This window comes from Panulirus ornatus, chromosome 48 (genome assembly GCF_036320965.1).
Source record: "Panulirus ornatus isolate Po-2019 chromosome 48, ASM3632096v1, whole genome shotgun sequence".
In the NCBI taxonomy this organism is placed as follows: Eukaryota; Metazoa; Arthropoda; class Malacostraca; order Decapoda; family Palinuridae; genus Panulirus; species Panulirus ornatus.
Genome location: NC_092271.1, coordinates 16,483,178 through 16,507,028, shown reverse-complemented (window position 1 = coordinate 16,507,028; position 23,851 = coordinate 16,483,178). Strand labels below are relative to the sequence as shown.

The 23,851-nt window shown below is 43.0% G+C and overlaps 1 protein-coding gene across 3 annotated transcripts in view; it reads right to left on the bottom strand.

The window, feature by feature from the left end:
* The window catches only part of LOC139764140 (uncharacterized), a 571,792-nt gene that overhangs the window by 503,616 nt on the left and 44,325 nt on the right, over positions 1-23,851 (bottom strand). The gene's annotated exons all lie outside the window — the stretch shown is intronic.

The window sequence follows — 23,851 nt, the reverse complement described above, 5'->3', positions numbered from 1 at the left end:
CGTCAGGTGGGAGACGAGGGACACCGTGACTGTCCCATGTATACCACCAGGGACAGCTGTTGTCCCAGATACTCCACCATGTACTCTATGCCTGGGACAGAGGTTGTCCGAAATACTGAGTTACGTACCCTTCGCCAGCACCAGGTACTGGACGGTACAAACTCTTCTCTTGCTGAGGACAGAGGAAATATACAAGTACCCCGTAGCAAAGAACCTATCCAAAGGTGATAGACGTACAGGGTCATACCCTACAACATCTTGTCTCACATTAGTCCTCTTTTAAACTACTTTGCATAAGGAAGTACGATCTTACGTCTACTATTACGTGAAGCAATATGAGGTGTAATTCAGAGCTATGCTGGTGTCTCGGTTCCCTCCAACTTAGCCATAAGTAAACACAGCCAGGCCTCCAGTAAGCCAATCTACCGTAAAATAAGCGCCAGCGAAGGAGGCTTACTCACGGTATATACAGAAATATTTCCATAACTTAATGGAGAGAACTTTGTATTCTAACCCCATTACGAATCAGTGTTGTCATAATATAAATAGGTAGATAGGTAAATAGATAGGTAGATAGATAGGTAGATAGATCGACAGATAGATAGATGGAGAGATAGAAAGGTAGATAGATAGTAAAGATAGGTATATATATATATATATATATATATATATATATATATATATATATATATATATATATATATATATATATATATATATATATATATATATATACATATAGAACCTAAAAAGATTTAAAGAGGACTAATTACCACGGGTTCGTTGAAGAAAATTGTATCATTTGACAGAAGTTTGAGGGTAAATAAGATAAATATTAACCATTAAATATGGCGTGATATTTTTTTTATCATTTCTCGGAGGTGGACCTGGAGGCTTGAGAAGCAAGGCATCATCCACGATAAACCCCAGACTCTACTAAGCAAATCTTGCTTCTTCCTTTTCTTCCTCGTCCCCTCATCGGAAGCTTATTCACAGAGCTACATACAGCTTTTACACACCACTCGTAAATAATGCCAAGCTTTGTGGGCTTAGCGTAGCAGCTTACCCCCAAAAAAAAAGAACATCATCACTCGTTGGAAATCATATTATTTGTCAACAGAGACAAAGACAACATAAGTCTGGGTTCACGACTTATAACTCGATACACGTGATTTGCTAGAGAGTGAGGCAGGCAGGGAAGCCAATTTACCGTCAGCTTACGCTGGAAAGGGTTTCTTGTTTTGTTTTTTTCTCACAAGACACACGTCATTGTTCAGACCCTGATGGTGAGAGGGGTGAAGGGTCACAGGGTGAGTGATACGCAGATCTGGAGGGAAGAAAGAAGTGTCTGAATCACCCACAGTGAGAGGATGAGGGAGAGCCAAGAGTGTGGCTTTATTAGAGAGAGAGAGAGAGAGAGAGAGAGAGAGAGAGAGAGAGAGAGAGAGAGAGAGAGAGAGAGAGAGAGAGAGAGAGAGAGAAAGAGATGGGGAGGGAAGGGGGAGAGAGAGAGAGGGTATGGGCTTATCAGTATGGGGTGGAGGAGGAGGAAAGGAATTGAGGGGTGGGAAAATTGAGGGGCGAGGGAGATTTGCAGCTGTTGCCGGGGAGCTTTGATTAAAGCCAGAGATCAAACGGTGAGTTTATAAGAAATCTGAACTTTTCCACCTAATATATATATATATAATATATATATATATATATATATATATATATATATATATATATATATATATTCATACCTCATTATGTACCTCCCTGGGTACCTTACTACTTCAATACCGGTACTGTTGACTGAGTCCTCCACACTGGGTATTGTCACCCAGTATAAGCGACAGTTCATAAACTCTACGGGATTTGCCCTGATATCTTCACTATAAGGTCGAGGGAGAGGAACGTACTACCTGGATCAGGTCGCGAGAAAGCTCTTGTCCTTAGTATCATCCTTGAGGCATCTCAAGTGATGAGTCACCATCAGAGTGGTGGTGTCATCGAAGTACAATCTGGCGTGGAAGAGCTTCTTTCTCCAAAAAGAGTCCATCCTTCCCCTGCTACTGATTATAATGCAGCCTTGAAGCTATAGGTAACCTTGGAGAAGGATGTTTTCCGGCGACAGCATAACAATGATGCTTATACTATCATATATATATATATATATATATATATATATATATATATATATATATATATATATATATATATATATATATATATATGGTCTTGGGGCAAACGATACCTCACAAACCTGAACAGATTACGTGCCATTTGATCCCGAGTTTATACGATGGACTCTCTTATCTTCAGAGACTCTCCGTCAGGAGGTGTAGGTGGGTGGCTGGGCCGTGTATGAGTGTGTGCGCGGTAAACGGGTACGGACGAGGTGCCGTCTCACCTACTCGCCTTTAAGGTCGTCTTTACACAGAGCAGTAAAGAAAAAAATAAGTAAATAAAATAGTCAACAGCCTCTGAAGCTCAACTGTGGAATCATTCAGTGAAAAGCGAGCGAGTTGTATGCCGTGAGGAGAGAGAGTGTGTGTGTGTGTGTGTGCTCGCGGACGCCAAACCTAACGTGTACACGAGATGAATGTTTAGATCATGAACGTGTAGAACTAATGGAAGCTGCGGAGAGGATATATATATATAAAGATCCAGAGGCTGACGTCATGATCAACGTGTTGAAAGGAACGCAGGAAATGTGAGGGTGAGAGGGAGAGATAAGGTGTGGGGTCGTCAGAGAATGTGGTAGGTGATGAAGAGAAGGGAAGCCACGATGAAGATGGACTCAGGGAGAGAGAGAGAGAGAGAGAGAGAGAGAGAGAGAGAGAGAGAGAGAGAGAGAGAGAGAGAGAGAGAGAGAGAGAGAGAGAGAGAGAGAGACAGACAGACAGACAGACAGACAGACAGAAAGACAGACAGACAGACAGCCAGAGAGACAGACAGACAGGCAGACAGAGACAGAGGCAGAGAGAAGAATTTACAGTAAGCCACTCGATCCACTGACTATACTCGAGCTTTTTTCCTTCCGTGCGTGTGAGTGTAGCAATGATCCCTTAACATTTCTCCAGGCTTCCCTCTAAATCTCACATCCATCTTCTAAGCCCAATCCTCCGGGTTAAGAAATCCTTCGTTATCCGAGTAAACTCCCACAACTTATCCCCAGCGGAGAGGCTTTACTTCCCCTTGGTCGTTATGGCTGGCCGACTGGTTCTGCCATATATCTACCTCCAACTGCTCCTCCTCCTCCTCTTCCTCCTCCTCCTCCTCCTCCTCCTCCAGGCAACGCTACATATTCAAGAGCACCCTCTCCCGAGGCACCATTTCCCCCCAGCACAAAACTCGCACGAAAATTTATTTACAGTGTGCGAGGTTGGTCTCTGGTCTGCGCCGTGTTGTGACAGTTGGGTCTTTTGATGTCCGGCTTCGTTCACCCTCCCTGGCTCCCTAGCTCCCAGGTTCCCTAGCTCCCTGGCTCCCTGGCTTCCCTTTACAAACCTTCATTTGGGCATTTTTCTCCCGCAGCTTAAGTCTGTCGATCTGATGTTTCTAGAGGGTTAAAACGCCCGCTCAGGTTGTGTGTATAATGCCGTAGCGCGTGAACGTGTCTGGCTGATTTATGAGCCCCGCCAACCCTTTGAGTGCCTGTGGGGTTGTGTAGGGAATCGGATGGGTTATTGAGGATTACATCCTCTGTTTGTGGGTTTGTGTGGGAATCCTGATCGTGCATTAGTTCCGTGTTTGTGGGTTTCCTACCAGAAAGAAAAATAATCTATAGAATATGGTCAGTAAATATACTGAGTGTGTGTACCTGGTCAGTATACTCTTAAGTATAGTATCCCCAGCCAGTATATTTAGTGAGCACATTGAGCCTATTCGTTGAATATACCCAGTGAATACATCCGGTAAATATATCTGAAGCATAGCAAGTATAGTGACACGTATACTCGATATGTATAAGTAGCTATGAAAAGTACAATGTTCCACGTGTGTAACGTTTAGTTATAAGATGAATCGTAGTATTGAAGGAATCAGCAAGTCCTGCTGGACACAGTGTCAGATCTTGACTGCGAATGAACACTCCTTCTCTGCTCAGTATCGGTGAAGGAGAGAGTACAAATGATCCTCGTCTTTTACGTGATTAAATGAAGGTTTATCTTATGGCATCTCGACACCACCTAACGCATTTGAAAGCGTGTGGTACAAGCTCTTTGTTTATGATATACCCACCCTTCTTTCCGTTGGCTTCTCAGCTGCTACTTCATCGCCAAAACAGAAATGTTCCTCACACACACACACACACATACACACACACACACACACACAAACACACACACACCTCCCTTATGTCAAAGACAACCTCCTTCTTTCTTCCGTTCAGTCACATTATTACCTTTTTCTTCACCTGTCTCAATTTTTTGTCGAATTTTCTCATTTTTTTTCCTCTCTACTTACACATGCGCTACCGTGTTTCCTGTGACGGTAAATTCCTCACGGACGCGAAGCGAAGATTCCCATATCGGTTAACGATGGTGAGGTGAACTCGCTAGGCGCCCTTCCTCTGGCCTGGCGAGTTCAGGAAGGAGGTGTATGCATGCCGCCAGGTAAAGCGACGACCACGGGTCAAGACTCACTATGATCAGTCGCCAGCTGGTCAACTCATCGTCGGAGAACAAGGGACTACCTCCAGCCCTCACCTTTGAGACCAACATGGGAAAATGACAGGGCGTGTTGAGACATCATTGGTTGGGGAATTAGTTTAGCAGGGCCGTGAAGCCGAGTTAGTTAGATTTTTCTTTTTTGGATTTTATAGCTTAGTTATGGTCTTCAAGCTGGTGGGAGTGAGGCTAACTCTGAGCTGATAACAGTAGTCGGTGTTAATGGTGTTCTGTGGTCGAGTGATGAAGTGGTTCCTGTGTGTGTGTGTGTGTGTGTGTGTGTGTGTGTGTGTGTGTATTCAAATGTTGGATTTGATGGGCATCGACAGATGGTGGCCATTAAGACAGAATCCGTTCCGTACTGGCTTTTCCTTAAGGAGAGAGAGAGAGAGAGAGAGAGAGAGAGAGAGAGAGAGAGAGAGAGAGAGAGAGAGAGAGAGAGGCGGACAAGCGACGCCGCAAACCGATCGGAAAATGGGGCCGAGTGAGCGAGCGGGGCGCTCGGTGAGGGAGCCAACCATCCGTGAGATGCCTTACCCTTCCGATCAGCCCCGCTGGCCCTCTGACCTGGCGACGGACAGACAGACGGGAACACATATGAAGATGCAGCACTGAGCAACGCCAGTGGGTTTTGTGTAGTCAGCCAGGACAGAGCTGGTGTCCCTTGTGTGTGTGTGTGTGTGTGTGTTTGTTTGAGAGAGAGAGAGAGAGAGAGAGAGAGTGTGTGTGTAGCCCGTGGCAGGGAGCCAGGAGCCGTGATGGGTATGCGGGCAGGCCAGGTGGCTAACGTCAACCCACAATCCCCCAGTGTTGGCCCAGGTGATTCACTGCCCCACGCCTTCCCCAGACCAGCTCCACCTCTCCCTGTCACCATCACAACAGAGTAATGTGTTCAACATCTTTCCTGCTTAAAGATAACCTGTTGAACATCTCTCCTACAACAGAGTAACCTCTTGAACATCTCTGCTACAACAGAGTAACCTCTTGAACATCTCTCCTACAACAGAGTAACCTCTTGAACATCTCTGCTACAACAGAGTAACCTCTTGAACATCTCTGCTACAACAGAGTAACCTCTTGAACATCTCTCCTACTTAAAGATAACCTGTTGAACATATCTGCTACAACAGGGCTACCTGTTGAACATCTCTCCTACAACAGGGGTAACCTCTGTTCAATATGTCTCTCCCACACGAGGGTAATTTGTTGAACTCCTCTCCACTCAGCAGAGAACACATCTTAAAGATATACTGATCCTTTCGTTTTAACACACCACCCGCTGTACCTCCTTCGTCATTTCACATCTTATTTCCTTACGCCGTTTTACAATACCATCTGGAGGTTTTCAATCTCGAGTCCGTGTGAAAGTGAATCCATTCAGAATTTTCCCAATATGCAAAAGAAGAGAAAAGATTCCTCCTTGCAGAAAAGACACACCGTCGAGAAACCACCACATCTCACACACAAAAAAAATGGAATACAAAAATAATTTTGCTACCCCTCTCACTAACAAATAAAGAATAGGGTTTTTTTTCTTTATTTCGGCTTGAGATGCGTTTATAAGTGTAGAAGAGAATGAGAGGAAAAAGGAAATGGGTCTCTCTCTCTCTCTCTCTCTCTCTCTCTCTCTCTCTCTCTCTCTCTCTCTCTCTCTCTCTCTCTCTCTCTCTCTCTCTCTCTCTCTCGATTACCTTTTTTTTCTCCTCCTCATGGCTGTCCATCCTTTCGAGGGAGACACACACCATAACCATGGCGTATGAGAAAGAAAACGAACACCATACCTTTCTTCACTTAATAGTCTACTTTTTGCACCAGAGTGGCACAATGAGTATTGTAAGACAGTCACACAAAGTCCATGTAAATAGAAGCTGATGTAAACACAGCAAAGAACGAAGTTATATCCATCGACGTAAACAAAACACAGAGAAGTGGAACACGCGAGATATTGTAAATAACATGGGTTCACGCCACAGATTTACATCCAAGAGAAAATGCCGTGAATTGGGTTGAAGAAAAAAGGAAAACGCTTTAAGAAGTATTGTAAATTATTTGATGTTAAATCAAATATTTACATTCAGGAACAATATTATGTAAACATCGTGTATTATTCAGCAGTGATACGCCAAGTTTCGTGAGGTTAAGGAAAAAACATTCCGTGAGACAATATATCCTATTTGCTATGGTAAAGTTATTGTGACGTTCCATAGTTCTTTTGTAATATATATATATATATATATATATATATATATATATATATATATATATATATATATATATATATATATATATATATATATATATATATATACATATATATATAATTGTGTGTGTGTCTGTGTGTGTGTGTGTGTGTCGCCCCTGCATACAAACATTGCACCAATTCGTTCTATTCCATGCGTGAATTTCACCCTCCTGAATGTTCAGGTCCTGACAACTCAAAACTTTTTTCCCACCCATCCTTCCCTTCCCTTTACTTCCTCTTTTATTCTTAATTTCAAAAAGTGGAAATACAGGAGAGGAGGATTTCCACCCTCATGATTTCGCCTCTATTTTTCTCCCTCCACAACAATGATCCCATCAAATTTCTTAGAAGATTTACTCAACTATACCTGAAATAATCATCAGTCACCATTTTCAGAATATCGATTCGTTTGATCCGTTTCCTCTTCATAAATTTACCGTCACAGTTCCTCCTCAAACTGACAACATCGTGGCTGTAACAGGTCGAGAAAGATAAAGAGAAATAAGCTTCCTTATGGACCATCTTTGAGAATCATAGCTCAACCCACCGCTGTATTATAACCCCATGATACCTCCACCATCTGTCTTCAGACCACCTTAATGCCCACACCATCTGTTTCAGGCCTCCTTTCAAGGCCCCCTCCTCCTCCCACTCGCACCTGTCAATGTATTGTCATAATGACGAACTTCTCTCTGTCACACCTGGCTTGTGTGACATAACCTGTGTCATTTATCTCAAGAGACATGTATCCTTCTGATCTTTTTGTTCTTAAATGATACGTTCTGCTTGAGTTTATATATATATATTTTTTTTCTCTTTGACATTCGTAGCAAATGCACCTGTTTCGACTCTAGTTTTCGTGGAAGAGATACTTGCGTGTTTTATCTGTCATATTCGTAGACACGCATGCTTCACCTTTTGATAGTTATTGCAAAGACATGTAAGGAGAGGAGGGGCGAGAGGAACATGCAAGAGGAGAGGAGACGCCGTTAGAGAGGGACAAACGTAAAGTCCCAGAGGCGCATTCATGGTTAAAAAAAAGAACCGTCAGAGGCAACACATGAGAAACAAATGATAAAAAAAATAGGTTGGAAACTCTGCTTACATTCCCGTCAAAAACACTTGGATCCTCTTCAGGGAGACTGACATGAAATCTTTTACACCCAAAGCAGATTCGGAAGGTCAGATCAGGTCGCATGGCCAATCATATGATTGGGTGAGGTGTGTGCCAGAGCTAATCCTCTTACTGTCAGCGAACGTGATGGGGTCAGGAAACCCACAGTGCCCTCAGAGAGGGATTACCATTATGTGTAGAGGCTATGAGTGTAAATCCTTTATATATTATATATATATATATATATATATATATATATATATATTATATTATCCCTGGGGATAGGGGAGAAAGAATACTTCCCACGTATTCCCTGCGTGTCGTAGAAGGCGACTAAAAGGGAGGGAGCGGGGGGCTGGAAAGGCGACAAAAGTGGAGGAGCGGGGGCTGGAAATCCTTCCCTCTCGTTTTTTATTTAATTTTCCAAAAGAAGGAACAGAGAGGGGGGCCAGGTGAGGATGTTCCCTCAAAGGCCCATTCCTCTGTTCTTAACGCTACCTCGCTAACGCGGGAAATGGCGAATAGTTTGAAAGAAGAAAAAGAAAAAAAAAAAAAAAATATATATATATATATATATATATATATATATATATATATATATATATATATATATATATATATATATATATATAAACGTTTCTTCTGATGTTGCAGATCAAAATATATAAATCTGGAGCAGTACTGATTTATATTCCGGTCTTCACTACGACCATGATTTATGAAAAAAAAAATTAAAAAAATCCTTATTATCTTGATTTATGAAAAGAAATAAAAATCCTTATTATCTTGATTTATGAAAAGAAATAAAAATCCTTATTATCTTGATTTATGAAAAGAAATAAAAATCCTTATTATCTTGATTTATGAAAAGAAATAAAAATCCTTATTATCTTGATTTGTGAAAGACAAAAATAAATTCCTTATTATCTTGACTTTGTCTAAATTATCTTGTGGTCAGTAACGGTAGAGTTGTGACCAGTTTGGCCAACATGTGCTGATCATAGTGACTGTAGTAGATATTATATACTCCAGGATGACCAACCTGGGTTGTTCTACTGTTATGTTAATAGGATCTTTTTTTTTTCCTATATTGGGCTTGTTGAATATGATGGATGAGTAATATTTTGTTGTATCATCTTGACACACACACACACACACACACACACACACATACACTCACACACACACACGAGTTAGCTAATGAATAGGTATAAGTAAAATGACCCCAAACTGTCCAGTTATTATTCATAATTGACGAATAAGATCTTAACTGGCACACAATCGTCTTGTTCCAGTACAGAAGAATACTACAACTTTATATTTGTGATTTGCAAGAGCCATATAGACTCCCCTGACCTCACCTCACCTGGAGTCGGAGCTATAAACACTACCCCTTCCCTCATTTGGAGAAAGAGCTATATACATTCCTCCTAACCTCAACAAGAGCAAGGGCTTTATGCACTTTCCCTTAGTTCGCCTGAAACTATATACATTCCCCCTTTACCTAAACTGGAGCAAGAGCTATGAACTCTCCCCATTACTTTCCTTGATAAGAAGCTATATACATCCCTATCATCTCACCTGGAGCAGGAGCTATATAAAGTCCCTATTTCCCTCACTTAGAGCAGGAGCTATATACATTCCCCCCTCTTGCCTAGCCTGGAGCAGGAGCTATATAAACCCCCTCTTTCCCCTCAATTAGGGCAGGAGCTATATACATTCCCCCTCTTGCCTAGCCTGGAGCAGGAGCTATATAAAGTCCCTCTTTCCCTCACGTAGGGCAGGAGCTATATACATTCCCCCCTCTTGCCTAGCCTGGAGCAGGAGCTATATAAAGTCCCTCTTTCCCTCACGTAGGGCAGGAGCTATATACATTCCCCCCTCTTGCCTAGCCTGGAGCAGGAGCTATATAAAGTCCCTCTTTCCCTCACGTAGGGCAGGAGCTATATACATTCCCCCCTCTTGCCTCGCCTAGAGCAGGAGCTATATAAAGTCCCTCTTTCCCTCACGTAGGGCAGGAGCTATATACATTCCCCCCTCCTGCCTCGCCTGGAGCAGGAGCTATATAAAGTCCCTCTTTCCCTCACGTAGGGCAGGAGCTATATACATTCCCCCCTCTTGCCTCGCCTGGAGCAGGAGCTATATAAAGTCCCTCTTTCCCTCACGTAGGGCAGGAGCTATATACATTCCCCCCTCCTGCCTCGCCTGGAGCAGGAGCTATATAAAGTCCCTCTTTCCCTCACGTAGGGCAGGAGCTATATACATTCCCCCCTCTTGCCTCGCCTGGAGCAGGAGCTATATAAAGTCCCTCTTTCCCTCACTTAGAGCAGGAGCTATATACATTCCCCCCTCTTGCCTAGCCTGGAGCAGGAGCTATATAAAGTCCCTCTTTCCCTCACGTAGGGCAGGAGCTATATACATTCCCCCCTCTTGCCTCGCCTGGAGCCTGTGGCCAGATTGCAACACTACTGGCTTATAGATGAGGCTTAATTTCGGGACTCCAGACCAATACGGCGGGAGTAGATAAGGTCAGTGTTCTGCTATGGCTGTATTAAATCATACCTAATTAGTAACGCAAAATGACTCTGGCAACGTCGTTTAAATGGCCTTTACCTCTGCCTTCTACAGGAGCTGTGCCGGAAGACTTTGCCTCAGGACTCGTAAACCTGTCTCTTGCAAAAGAGGTAAGAAAAAAATATCGTTTAGGCTGGCTCGTGCATTTTAACACATGGACCTCCTCCTCCTCCTCCTCCTCCTCCTCCTCCTCCTCCTCCTCCTCTCTCCTCCTCTCCTCCTCCACCTCCTCCTCCTCCTCTTCCTCCTCCTCCTCCTGGATTTCATCACATGGACTGGATCCTGTATTTTATCCCAGCAACCCAACAAATGAAGACCTAACTCATCGGAACAAAGTGGTATTGATGCTGGCGTCTCTCTCTCTCTCTCTCTCTCTCTCTCTCTCTCTCTCTCTCTCTCTCTCTCTCTCTCTCTCTCTCTCTCTCTCTCTCTCTCTCTCTCTCTCTCTCTCTCTCTCTCTCTCTCTCTCTCTCTCTCTCTCTCTCTCTCTCTCAGTCATTCTTTCTGTCTGTCTGTCTGTGTACGCGTTAAGAGCAAGGCGTCAAGGACAGGACCAGGCAACAGCTACATAAAAGAGGTTCAGCTGTGTAACACAATTGTTTTGCATCCACATGAGTGTTGCCAGAGACCAACACAGAACCAAACAAATTGTGGCACACGTCCTGAAATACAACCCACACACACACACACACACACACACACGAGAGACAAACTGTGGAGAGTTTCGACAGACGTTTGCTCGCATAGCCATTATCATTATCTGGCTGACATATATTTGGTCGGGATGTACAAGAACAGACAAAAGCCTTAAAGCCAAAACTTATATCTTGCAAAGTAGCCATCATAACATAGCCACTGAAATCTGCGAGGTTATACAAGTGCCTCAACTTATACAAGGCCCGAGTCAACCGTTGCTAGATATTGCCCAGAAGAGGCAACGTGTACGAAGTGCATGCGAGTACTTCCTTCGGGCTTCGAAGGGAGATATTCACTCCAGCAGCTCTCCTGACCTTGGCTCTCCAACGAGATTACGGCTCGAGGCTGCAATACATTTTGGCGCAGTCTGTATTATAGTCGTCCCTGATTCATTTCTCCTCCTCCTCCTCCTCCTCCTTCTCCTTCTCCTCTTCCTCTTCCTCCTCCTCCTCCTCGTCTTCCGCTGCATCTTGGTGGTCTGGGCTGCCCAGCTTCATCCACCCTGACGATGGCGAGAGAAGGAAAGCTTAAGACGCCGTTGCTGCCCATGTCTTCAGCGTCATCTGTGATGATGAAGAGCGTCGCTTCATCATCGCTGTTGGTGTGGTGGGATTTCAATACGACTACTGGCATCGTCCATTGGTCCGTTCCCTGCGTCTCTTCATCATCGCTGTTGGTGTGGTGGGATTTCAATACGACTACTGGCATCGTCCATTGGTCCATTCCCTGCGTCTCTTCATCATCGCTGTTGGTGTGGTGGGATTTCAATACGACTACTGGCATCGTCCATTGGTCCATTGGGGAATGAGACGCACAGATGTCTCAAGATCTAACACCATGTGATGCTTCAATTATCTCTCCGGTATGGACTGTCTTCCACGAGCCTTTAATATACGGGTCTATACGTCTGTCTACATCTGTGTAAGACGTATGTAAATGACAATCGTTTTATCTATATTCTTTTACAGTGAACAACGGCCATATGTAGTTCACATCATGTGAAAATACAATGTTGCCACAAACCGTATCATATTGAAAATTAATGTTTTATGGACCGTGTCTCTTGGATTCGATCTTGAAATACTGCTGAATTTCATCTTTAATTCTATGCGATAGTTTTGTTCAGGTATATATATATATATATATATATATATATATATGCGTGTGTGTGTGTGTATATATGTATATACATATCACATAACGCCCTTCAACAACAAGGACTCGAACTGCTACCATTTGTGTGGGAGTTGGGTATGCTAACGACTAGGCTATGGAGTAGACTGAGTAGACTATGGAATGTATGGCCTAGCCATTTGAGAATTTAACTCCCAAAGCAATGATAGTGGTTCGAATCCTTGTTGCTGGAGGGCATCATGTGTTATATATATATATATATATATATATATATATATATATATATATATATATATATATATATTCCTATGAGTCCACTGGGAAAATGAAACACGATAAGTTCCCTAGTGCACTTTCATGTAGTAATCACATCATTATCAGATATACAAAAAAGAAATATAACAGTCAGCTTATATACAACAAAGAGACGTAGTATATATATATATATATATATATATATATATATATATATATATATATATATATATATATATATATATATATATATATATATTTTGTCTCCTGGGTTCAGCGGCAGATTCTCGCCACAGGAGAGCGGCTGCCGACCAACACAGTACCTTCCAGCGACCAAGACACAAGAACAACTCTCAAAATATTCACCAGAAAATGTTTGTATGTTGAGTCTGGCTGGGACACAAGTCGACCAGCTGCCGCCAAGTGCTGACGATATAAGAAATAAGAAACAGTGTAAAGAAAAACATGTCGGGAGGCAGTCGACGTAGGGAAACAGAGAATGTAACTATGTGAGAAACGGAAGCAAAAAAGATTATAGTTTCGGAAACAGAGAGAGAGAGAGAGAGAGAGAGAGAGAGAGAGAGAGAGAGAGAGAGAGAGAGAGAGAGAGAGAGAGAGAGAGAGAGAGAGAGAGAGAGAGCAGAGGTAAAATCATTTGACTGTCATTAGATTAAAACTTTTTCTCTTTTTTCTGGGGGGGAGGAGGCAAATCAGGAGGGAAAGATCGAGAATATCCACAGACAACAGAATGGCCAAACCCAAATGACCAACACACAAATATTCATCGAATCTTTCCGGCAATAATGTCCTTTATTTTGGTTTTTAACTTTGTGCTGTTCGTTATAACAGTGAAACATTGTCCCCCACACGTACACAAAGGTATCTGTCACAGTTTCTATAAACTTCCAATTATCCGGATTACCCTCACACAATAGCCACCTCGCTAACCTACACAATACCCACTACGATACCCTCACACAATAGCCACCTCGCTAACCTACACAATACCCACTACGATCACCCTCACACAATAGCCACCTCGCTAACCTACACAATACCCACTACGATCACCCTCACACAACAGCCACCTCGCTAACCTACACAATACCCACTACGATTACCCTTACACAATAGCCACCTCGATAACCTACACAATACCCACTACGATTACCCTCACACAATAGCCACCTCGATAACCTACACAATACCCACTACGATTACCCTCACACAATAGCCACCTCGATAACCTACACAATACCCACTACGATCACCCTCACATTAGTCACGGCAAAAATACCCATTCCAGTTTTTTTTGGGGGGGGAGACAAAGCAGTAAATCACAGATGAACTCGACTTCAAAACATAGGATAACAGAACTATATAAATAAAAAGAAATCTCTGACAACAGTAAACTTTAGAGTGGACACATTTCATCATTTCAAAAAAAGAGAAAAAAAAAAGAAAAGATAAAGCCTTCTCTGGTCAGCCTAGGTCATAGCTCAAATTCGTCTCTCGTTATATTCTATACATCAGCCAACTGTATACACACACACACACACACACACACACACACACACACACAGGTCATGTTTCCCTTCAAACTCACTGGCTTCGCCACGGTGGGGGGTAACACAAGGGTAACAAACACAACAGCTGCGGATGAAGGACAAAATGAATTCTATTCTTTTTTTTTTTTTCTAAACTGTCCACAATGTGTTGTATTCTACGTCGTTGTTTTACTAGGATATTCTTTCGTTGTAGCGAGGGTCAGAGGCTTATGTACTAAGGCAAGGGCGTTCCTTTAAGGCAAGAACTGTTCACAAGGGCAAGGGTCATCCACAAGGACAAAGACCATCCACTAGGGCAAAGACTATCCACTAGGATAAGGACCATCCACTAGGACAAGGACCATCCACAAGGTAACATGAAACATACGTCAGCCAGCACTGTTGTAACATGAAACATACGTCAGCCAGCACTGTTGTAACATGAAACATACGTCAGCCAGCACTGTTGTAACATGAAACATACGTCAGCCAGCACTGTTGTAACATGAAACATACGTCAGCCAGCACTGTTGTAACGTGAAACATACGTCAGCCAGCACTGTTGTAACATGAAACATACGTCAGCCAGCACTGTTGTAACATGAAACATACGTCAGCCAGCACTGTTGTAACGTGAAACATACGTCAGCCAGCACTGTTGTAACATGAAACATACGTCAGCCAGCACTGTTGTAACGTGAAAGAAACGGGGACTCGCTCATAAATCTCGCCCTTCTCAATCCCCTGACATTATCATCACTCGTTCATGACATTTCAAAATGGCAGATTCATGACATACACAAAGCTCTTACTGACACAAACAGTGATAGACAGGAATATGATGTGTAAGTGTACGTCGTGAAGACAATGGAAAATGTGACATGTAGGAGCAAGACACGCATCCTAAGGTGGGCTTGGTGGTGAACGGGGGCGGTGTGTTCTAGCTGGAGTGTGTAAACGATGATAGAAAGTCTGTCTCAAGATACTACTTGAAATCCTTGAGATCAGTCCAGAAATTTGCTAAATAGGTTCATCAGATTCGCTAAATTTAGCATTTCCTTTTTTGTCATCTTTTCTTTTTCTCTAATTTGACAGCAGTTGGTCGAGCGTTTGTAGGTTGGACATTAACCCCATTCCAACCAACCCCACCCCACCATCATCTCGTGCAGAAACCGATTCCATCACATTTTGAGTGGAGAAAAATGATGATATAGGATGTATTGTACAAATACTGAACGTATGATTACTATTCTAGGACGTTACTGGGAAACGTAATACGTTAAGACAGTTGTGACATCTAAAAAAAAAAAGATGATCGGGATGAAGCAATGAGGCAACGAACGAAACAGAAGCTACAAGAAAATACAGAAGCTAAAGACGAGAGAGACAGAATCGCCTAACAAGGAGGGTAGGTAATCCACATGGACCAAAAGGTTTGGATAAAAAGCCTTGCTACCGAAGACGATTGTGGTAACCTCTTGAAAGAGCTGGCTGGCTGGAGGCTAAATCCGCAGCAGGAGATACAACATCCCCCATGGGTGGTGAGGGAGTGGGCGAGGAACGCTGTGTGCCGGCCTTTAAGAGATCATCTCCACAAGAGTTGATTGGAACGGGCGTTGTCCCCGAAGGATTGGAGATGTGCAACTGTGGCGCGAGTATAAGAGGAAGGGAGGATGGAGATGACCCTGTAAGTTACAGACTGGTATTATTGACTGTTATGTGTGTAAGATATACGAAAAATGTTCGAGAAATATATATATATATATATATATATATATATATATATATATATATATATATATATATATATATATATATATATATATATATATATATATATATATATATATATATATGTATATATATATATCACATAATACCTTACAACAGTCGAACAGATAGGATTCGAACCCAGGACCTTTTGCGTGGTATTTGGGAACGGAAAATCATATCCCTATAGGGGCGATCATAGCCTAGCAGTTAGCGTTCCCGAATACCATGCAAAAGATCCTGGGTTTAAACCCTGACTGTTGGAGAGTATTATGTATTCTATGAAAGTGTGCGTTCATATGCACAATATTCGTGTGTGTGTGTGTGGGTGTGTGGGTGTGTGTGAGTGTGTGTGTCTGTGTATATATATATATATATATATATATATATATAGAGAGAGAGAGAGAGAGAGAGAGAGAGAGAGAGAGAGAGAGAGAGAGAGAGAGAGAGAGATTCTTATAAGTACTGATACTCTGTACTTCATCCGGAAGTTTGTATAGCTCACCATGATACGGATGAGCGACAGAGATTTAAAGAAACATTGTCGAAAGCCCCGAAACACACACACACACACACACACACACACACACACACACACACCATACGTGGAGTTGTCAGGTCTGGCCAGGCAGAGCACGAAGCAGCACATAAAACCGAGGGGACGAGACATGTTGGTGCATCACTGCTGGTTCTCAACCTCTTCTGGGTACGTACACACACGAACACCGCTTCAGCATCGCCTTATCACTCTCTCTCTCTCCGTCTCTCTTCCTCTCTTCCTCTCCACATCCTCCTCACACATTCCTAGAGACACTGCAACCGGTCATAACACACACTCTGGATTTAGCAGTGAATTTAACAGAGCATCTATAAAGTCGGCATTGGTGATGGGAACAACTTACTGACTTAGTACTTCCATATCCACGAACGTGGATGCATTTCCAGCACTTACCAGCAGACACTTGGTCTACTGAACTCTTCTCCTGAGGTGGGACTCTGGCGACAGGTTAAGGGACAATGTCGACCTCCAAGGCTCTCGTACATACAGATTCCTGATGCCATTTCATGCGAGAGGATACTTGTATCGATGCTTTCTCTCGTATGTCAGGGGCATATAATCGTCTAGCTAAACACATCCTCTTACGACTACATTTTCTCATTACCTCCTAGTGTGAACAGCTTAACATACTCATACGCAACAGAAATGGATGAATTTCAAGCACCAAAATGAATATCAGAAAAACACAGAAAAGAAAATGTCAGAAGTTTTAATATTCACCAAAACTCTTCTCATTTCACTTATAGATTATTTGAATTTCCAATGACTAAGTTTGATTTCATAATCATGCATAACCCTTTTGGTTTGAATATATCCATCTTCGAAATGCTTCTATTCATAGAGGTCCAAATTCTTATTTGAGGGCTATCTTTGATTTTGATAATGTTCGGGGTGCTGAAATCCCACATAGTGAGTCAAAAGCAATAGAACACTGATTCGAAGAGATAGAATGGTCATCACTTTTTGGGTGAGGTCTTACCAATACATATTTCCGGCAGGAAGAAAAAAGAGGCTTTTGGACAGCAACGAAATAGACGAGCAAGCACAGGTGCAATTTCAGAAGCACGCACTTCAAAAACATGAAGCGCATTGTCACTTAGTCTATACTACTTGTTTGCTGCCAAAGAGAGGTGTTATTTTGACTGCATGAGAAGAAAAAATTAGGGAAGAGGAATAGGATTACGTAACAAGAGATGCAGTCTAGAATGAAGCGAATGTTTCTAGAAGGCAGCAAAATAGACAAGCAGACACAGACGCAAGTTCGGAGTCACAGTCCTTCAGAATCACAGAAGGTATTGCATCCGCTTTGTACGCCTTGCCTGTGTTTTGCAAAGAGATAAATGCTTCACGGATCGCGTGTAAGGAGATCATAGAGTGTGACAGAGGAATAGTTCAAGATGCGTTGGAGATGCTATTGTACTCCCTCCCTGATTACTCGTTTTGATTATACATCATTTCCTCTATAATAAACTCTATGTCGGCACTGATATAACTGGAAACCAACACTATACGAAAATCTTGGGAATGTTTTCGATACTGTAGAAAAATCATAGAAATGCCTTCCCTCATGCAAGAAAGTGCTACACAAGGAGAATTGTGGAAAATTCCTCGTTTTTCAAATCATAAAATGAAACTAGCAGACAGAAGGAAATGATACGAATCAAGGTTCTTTCATATCTATCAGAATCATGCTTCAGGTCTGTCTCATTCACAGATACACCTGAAAAAAAAGAATAATATTATTACCTGCTTTAAAAGTGCGAGGTAACAGCCATCCACGGAAGCTAAACTTAACTTCCAGGCAGCAAGGGAATTCCGGGCCTTGTTTTACTGTCTTTCAAGCTTTATATTTCCAGCGTTTTTAGCCAGCAGACAACGCCAAAGTTGTATTCGCTCTGGAAACACTTTGAGAGGAAGTGGAATGTGTTGCTGCCTCCTCCGTATTGTGTTGCGACGCGTGTCACTTGTTCCTCTGTAACACACTCCAAGTTCAGTACATACGTACATGCCTGTGCATACGTGCTTACCTACATATCTATCTATCTATCTCTCCAGATGTATATGTAAAGAGAGAGAGAGAGAGAGAGAGAGAGAGAGAGAGAGAGAGAGAGAGAGAGAGAGAGAGAGAGATGACCACATCTGGCACAGTTGAGGGGGAAAGAAAACTCGAGGATTAGGATAATGTCCTCCGTAATGACAATAATTCCTGGTAGGAAATAGTGTTGTTCCTGAGACATCGTAAACATGAGGGCAGGAAGGAGCCACCAGCGTCCAGGAACCTTGAGCAACATACGTCATTACTTCCTCAATACTGTGTGACATATTGACCCATAATGTGTGAGATGATGTTGGATGAGGCAGCTGAATGTGCGCAGTGTGGGAGAACACAGCGATGGATGTGTACATGTGTGTGTGTGTGTGTGTGTGTGTGTGTGTGTGTGTGTGTATGTGTGTATGTGTGTGTGTAAGACATGCTCCTATGTCACAAATATGTGATCCATATTGACGATCACAACACAGTTGCTGTGTATAGTAAGAGGGGTGGATGAGGGAGGGAGGACATATGCAAGATGTGAGTGTGGTAGATGGGCGATCTATGTGTACTGTAAGTACGAGTATTAACGAGTTAGATCTTGAGTAAGAGTACGATGAACCAGCAACAACATACTAGTCCTGGGTACGACATATGTACGATAAGTGTATAATACAGGTACGATATCTGTATGATGTACGTGCGGTAAGAGCATGACAAAAAAGTACCATGAATCTATAACAAATGTGCCATAGGGCTCTTAACCCTCTAGAATATAGTAAAGTTTGGTCTTTAAGGGCGGTGTTGATCGTGACCCGGCTGGGTAGATTGTAAGGAGGACTGAATGAATATATGATCCTCTCAGACCAGAAAAACAACCTCGGAGAACAATCACAAAGACTTAGTTGAGAGGATTTTGACGCACACGGCCACTGGGATATGTACCTCGACACCACATTCGCTTATATATAAGTACATACTTACATACATATACGTACATACGTACATACATATACGGCCAATAAAGAACCTTAGCACAAACACAGACATTTACATCCACGTCACTTGTAAACTTTGGCTAATGTTTATCATTTACTCGAGAACCAGGTCACAGAAAATGGATGTCTGGCTATTTATCATCACTGCAACACGATATCCAAAGCTAATACACTTCCACACACATAAATCACGTACTGACTCCCATTTTTTCCCCCCCCTCCAGTAAGCGAGTCGCTACAGGGATTATCACTCAATTATTGATGATGATTACACTCTTTTTTAAACAAATGGATACACTTAGCATGAAATACATCAATTTTAGGACTCGGTTGGCAGTGATAGACAAGGACATCTACACACCCCCCTCCTCCCCCCTCCTTCTCCACACACACACACACACACACACACACACACACACACACCTCCTCTTCCTCCTCCTCCCTCATGAGAGTCGGTCATAAGAGATTTGCAACACTAGCAAGTGACACATACACAGCCACCGACATGAACCAGGAGGAGATATGGAGCAGGGAATCAACCAAGAAGCGCCACAAAATTAACGAGAGAGAGAGAGAGAGAGAGAGAGAGAGAGAGAGAGAGAGAGAGAGAGAGAGAGAGAGAGAGAGAGAGAGAGAGAGAGAAGGAAGACCTTGGCCTTTGGAATTAATGATTCGCAACAGTGTCAGTAGCGTACAGTCGTACTGTGATATATGGAACGACTCTCGCTAATTATACCAAATTATGATTAATGATGGGAGAAAAAAGGAATCAAAGAGCACGTTGACAAAGGTTTGTTTGGCCTGGAATTACGTATGAGTGTGTGTGATTAAGTGGGTCTTTTGGGGTCGAAGTCGTGCATACTTATGCGTGTTTACGTCTGTATATATATATATATATATATCATAAGCATAATGCTTCAGAGAATATAAGGATTTAGATCCGTCTAATGACAAAGTAAACAACAAGAAAGGAAAAAAAGGAAAACAAGAATAAGATTACGTAAACACGACACTCAGACCAAAGTGAAATAGTCATTTCCATAAGTGTATAGCAAGACGAATTACCGTCTTCAGTATAGAAGGGACGTGCACCTATTATATATGCATGATCTGGGCCAGGTTGTAGACCACAGCCCCGTAGAGCACAATTAGAGAGGTTATAGACACGAATCTAGCGCACGAATACATAGAGTATGTTACGTAGAGGGACGAATGATGCGAAAGAGGAAATTGCGGACGATGGAACGAATGGAATGAACGGATGGAGGAACGGACTATGTGTAAGAGGGATGCAAGGACGGAACAAAGCGGGATTCGATTTGGTAGACGGTAGAACGGACGACATGACGAACGGTACGAAACACAGAAGAACGAACGAAGGAACGAAGGGTATGATACACATAAGAACGGACGAAGGGGACCCATGGCACAAAACACATAAGAACGGACGAAGGTGACCGATGGTACGAAGCATATAGGAACAGACAATAGAAACAGATGGTACGAAACACGGAGCAACGAATAGAAACGAATACAGCAACATGCATGACTGCGTCGGCCACAAGACAGTGATAAAGTACTAGATACGAAATTCACAAGCAAACGCACTTACGCACGAGCGTACAAACCTATCCACACTTACCTACCCACACCACTCCACCCCATCTCACCTCCACCCACACCCCCAACAACCACTCTCCAACCCCTTCTACACCCTACCCCAACACACACACACACACACACACACACACACGGATAGTTACAGGGCCCAACTTCAACACGTGCCTTGTTTTGTGGGTCTATTTTAACCATTAATCTAAATTCTGTACAATTAGCGAGACGCCATTCCATATACCACAGTGCGAATGTCCGCTGGTTAATATCATTGCGAATCATCATCTCCAAAGGCCAAGGTCTTCCTCGCAGGCGTGTGTGGATCAGCGGGGTTCCTTGCTGAGAACCTGTGCTGGACGATCATCCATCTTCCTCCTTAATCAAGCGAGAGGACAATAGTCAGTCTTGGAGAGTTATAAGTCTTTTATAACTGCCTCCTTTACCAGTACCAAGGGTCCTTGTCCATCATAGACACATTCCTTCCTCAACCATTGCTTCGTGGACTTAAAACCCGCAATCTAGGATGATCTGTGACTGGATAATCACCTGATAAAGACGACGGCTTGCTTACTGGAGGAAAAATAATGGGAGTCAGTACGTGATTTATGTGTGTGGAAGTGTATTAGCTTTGGATATTATGTTGCAGTGATGATAAATAGCCAGACAGCCATTTTCTGTGACCTGGTTCTCGAGTAAATGATAAACATTAGCCAAAGTTTACAAGTGACGTGGGTGTAAATGTCTGTGTTTGTGCTAAGGTTCTTTATTGGCCGTATATGTATGTACATATGTACTTATATGTAAGCGAATGTGGTGTCGAGGTACATATCCCAGTGGCCGTGTGCGTCAAAATCCTCTCAACTAAGTCTTTGTGATTGTTCTCCGAGGTTGTTTTTCTGGTCTGAGAGGATCATATATTCATTCAGTCCTCCTTACAATCTACCCAGCCGGGTCACGATCAACACCGCCCTTAAAGACCAAACTTTACTATATTCTAAAGGGTTAAGAGCCCTATGGCACATTTGTTATAGATTCATGGTACTTTTTTGTCATGCTCTTACCGTACGTACATCATACAGATATCGTACCTGTATTATACACTTATCGTACATATGTCGTACCCAGGAGTAGTATGTTGTTGCTAGTTCATCGTACTCTTACTCAAGATCTAACTCGTTAATACTCGTACTTACAGTACACATAGATCGCCCATCTACCACACTCACATCTTGCATGTGTCCTCCCTCCCTCATCCACCCCTCTTACTATACACAGCAACTGTGTTGTGATCGTCAATATGGATCACATATTTGTAACATAAGAGCATGTCTTTAACACACACACACACACACACACACACACACACACACACACACACACACACACACACATGTATACATCCATCGCTGTGTTCTCCCACATTGCACACATTCAGCTGCCTCATCCAACATCATCTCACACATTATGGGTCAATATGTCACACAGTATTGAGGAAGCAATGACGTATGTTGCTCAAGGTTCCTGGACGCTGGTGGCTCCTTCCTGCCCTCATGTTTACGATGTCTCAGGAACAACACTATTTCCTACCAGGAATTATTGTCATTACGGAGGACATTATCCTAATCCTCGAGTTTTCTTTCCCCCTCAACTGTGCCAGATGTGGTCATCTCTCTCTCTCTCTCTCTCTCTCTCTCTCTCTCTCTCTCTCTCTCTCTCTCTCTCTCTCTCTCTCTCTCTCTCTCTCTCTCTCTCTCTCTCTCTCTCTCTCTCTCTCTCTCTCTCTCTCTCTCTCTCTGTGTGTGTGTGTGTGTGTGTGTGTGTGTGTGTGTGTGTGTGTGTGTGTGTGCACACATAAGAGTATAAATGCAAGCATAAGAGACGGGGCAACTCTTCACCCTTAGCAGACAAATAGCAATCATAAGTAGTAATCGCACAAACATTTGCGTTAAAGGGAGATGGAGAGAGAGAGAGAGAGAGAGAGAGAGAGAGAGAGAGAGAGAGAGAGAGAGAGAGAGAGAGAGAGAGAGAGAGAGAGAGAGAGAGAGAGAGAGAGAGAGAGAGAAAGTTGTTGGCGAAAGTGAGACAGGGATGGAGGAGGCTGGCTCTAGTTTACCGAGTTGTGGGCCCGTGTTGGTGAACTAGTCTTATGTTCGACAAGTTCCCTTTGTGGCAGGAGCTGCACCAACCCGGGGCGGCCGCGCCTCTCCCCTCCCGACCAACTCCAGCACCAGCTAAGCTTTGTTGAGGGCCCCGGACGCCGCTGAGGTGGCGCTCACTGAGGAGGAGGGAGGATGAAGGAAAAATCTCACCTAAACTCACGTCGCGATGCTCAGAAGGATCCAACATCTGCCTCCCAGAATGTGAAATAAAGTCCCACAAAACATTTCTCAGCGCTCAGTATTGCTGCCGCTGGCCCTTGAGGATTTACGGACTAAAAAAAAAGGAAGCTAGAAGTTTTATTCATATGTTATAACGAAATAAACCAGCGCCTTGTTGCTAACGGATGCCCTCACGGCGTAATCAAAATAAAACATCCCTTTCCCTCATACAGGGGAACGGATGACGATTTATGAAGGTTCCTCTCAACTCTGGTCTTCGGCAGGAGGAAGAGGAGGAGGAGGAGGAGGAGGAGGAGAGGTTTTAAAAGGAACAACAGACAAAAAG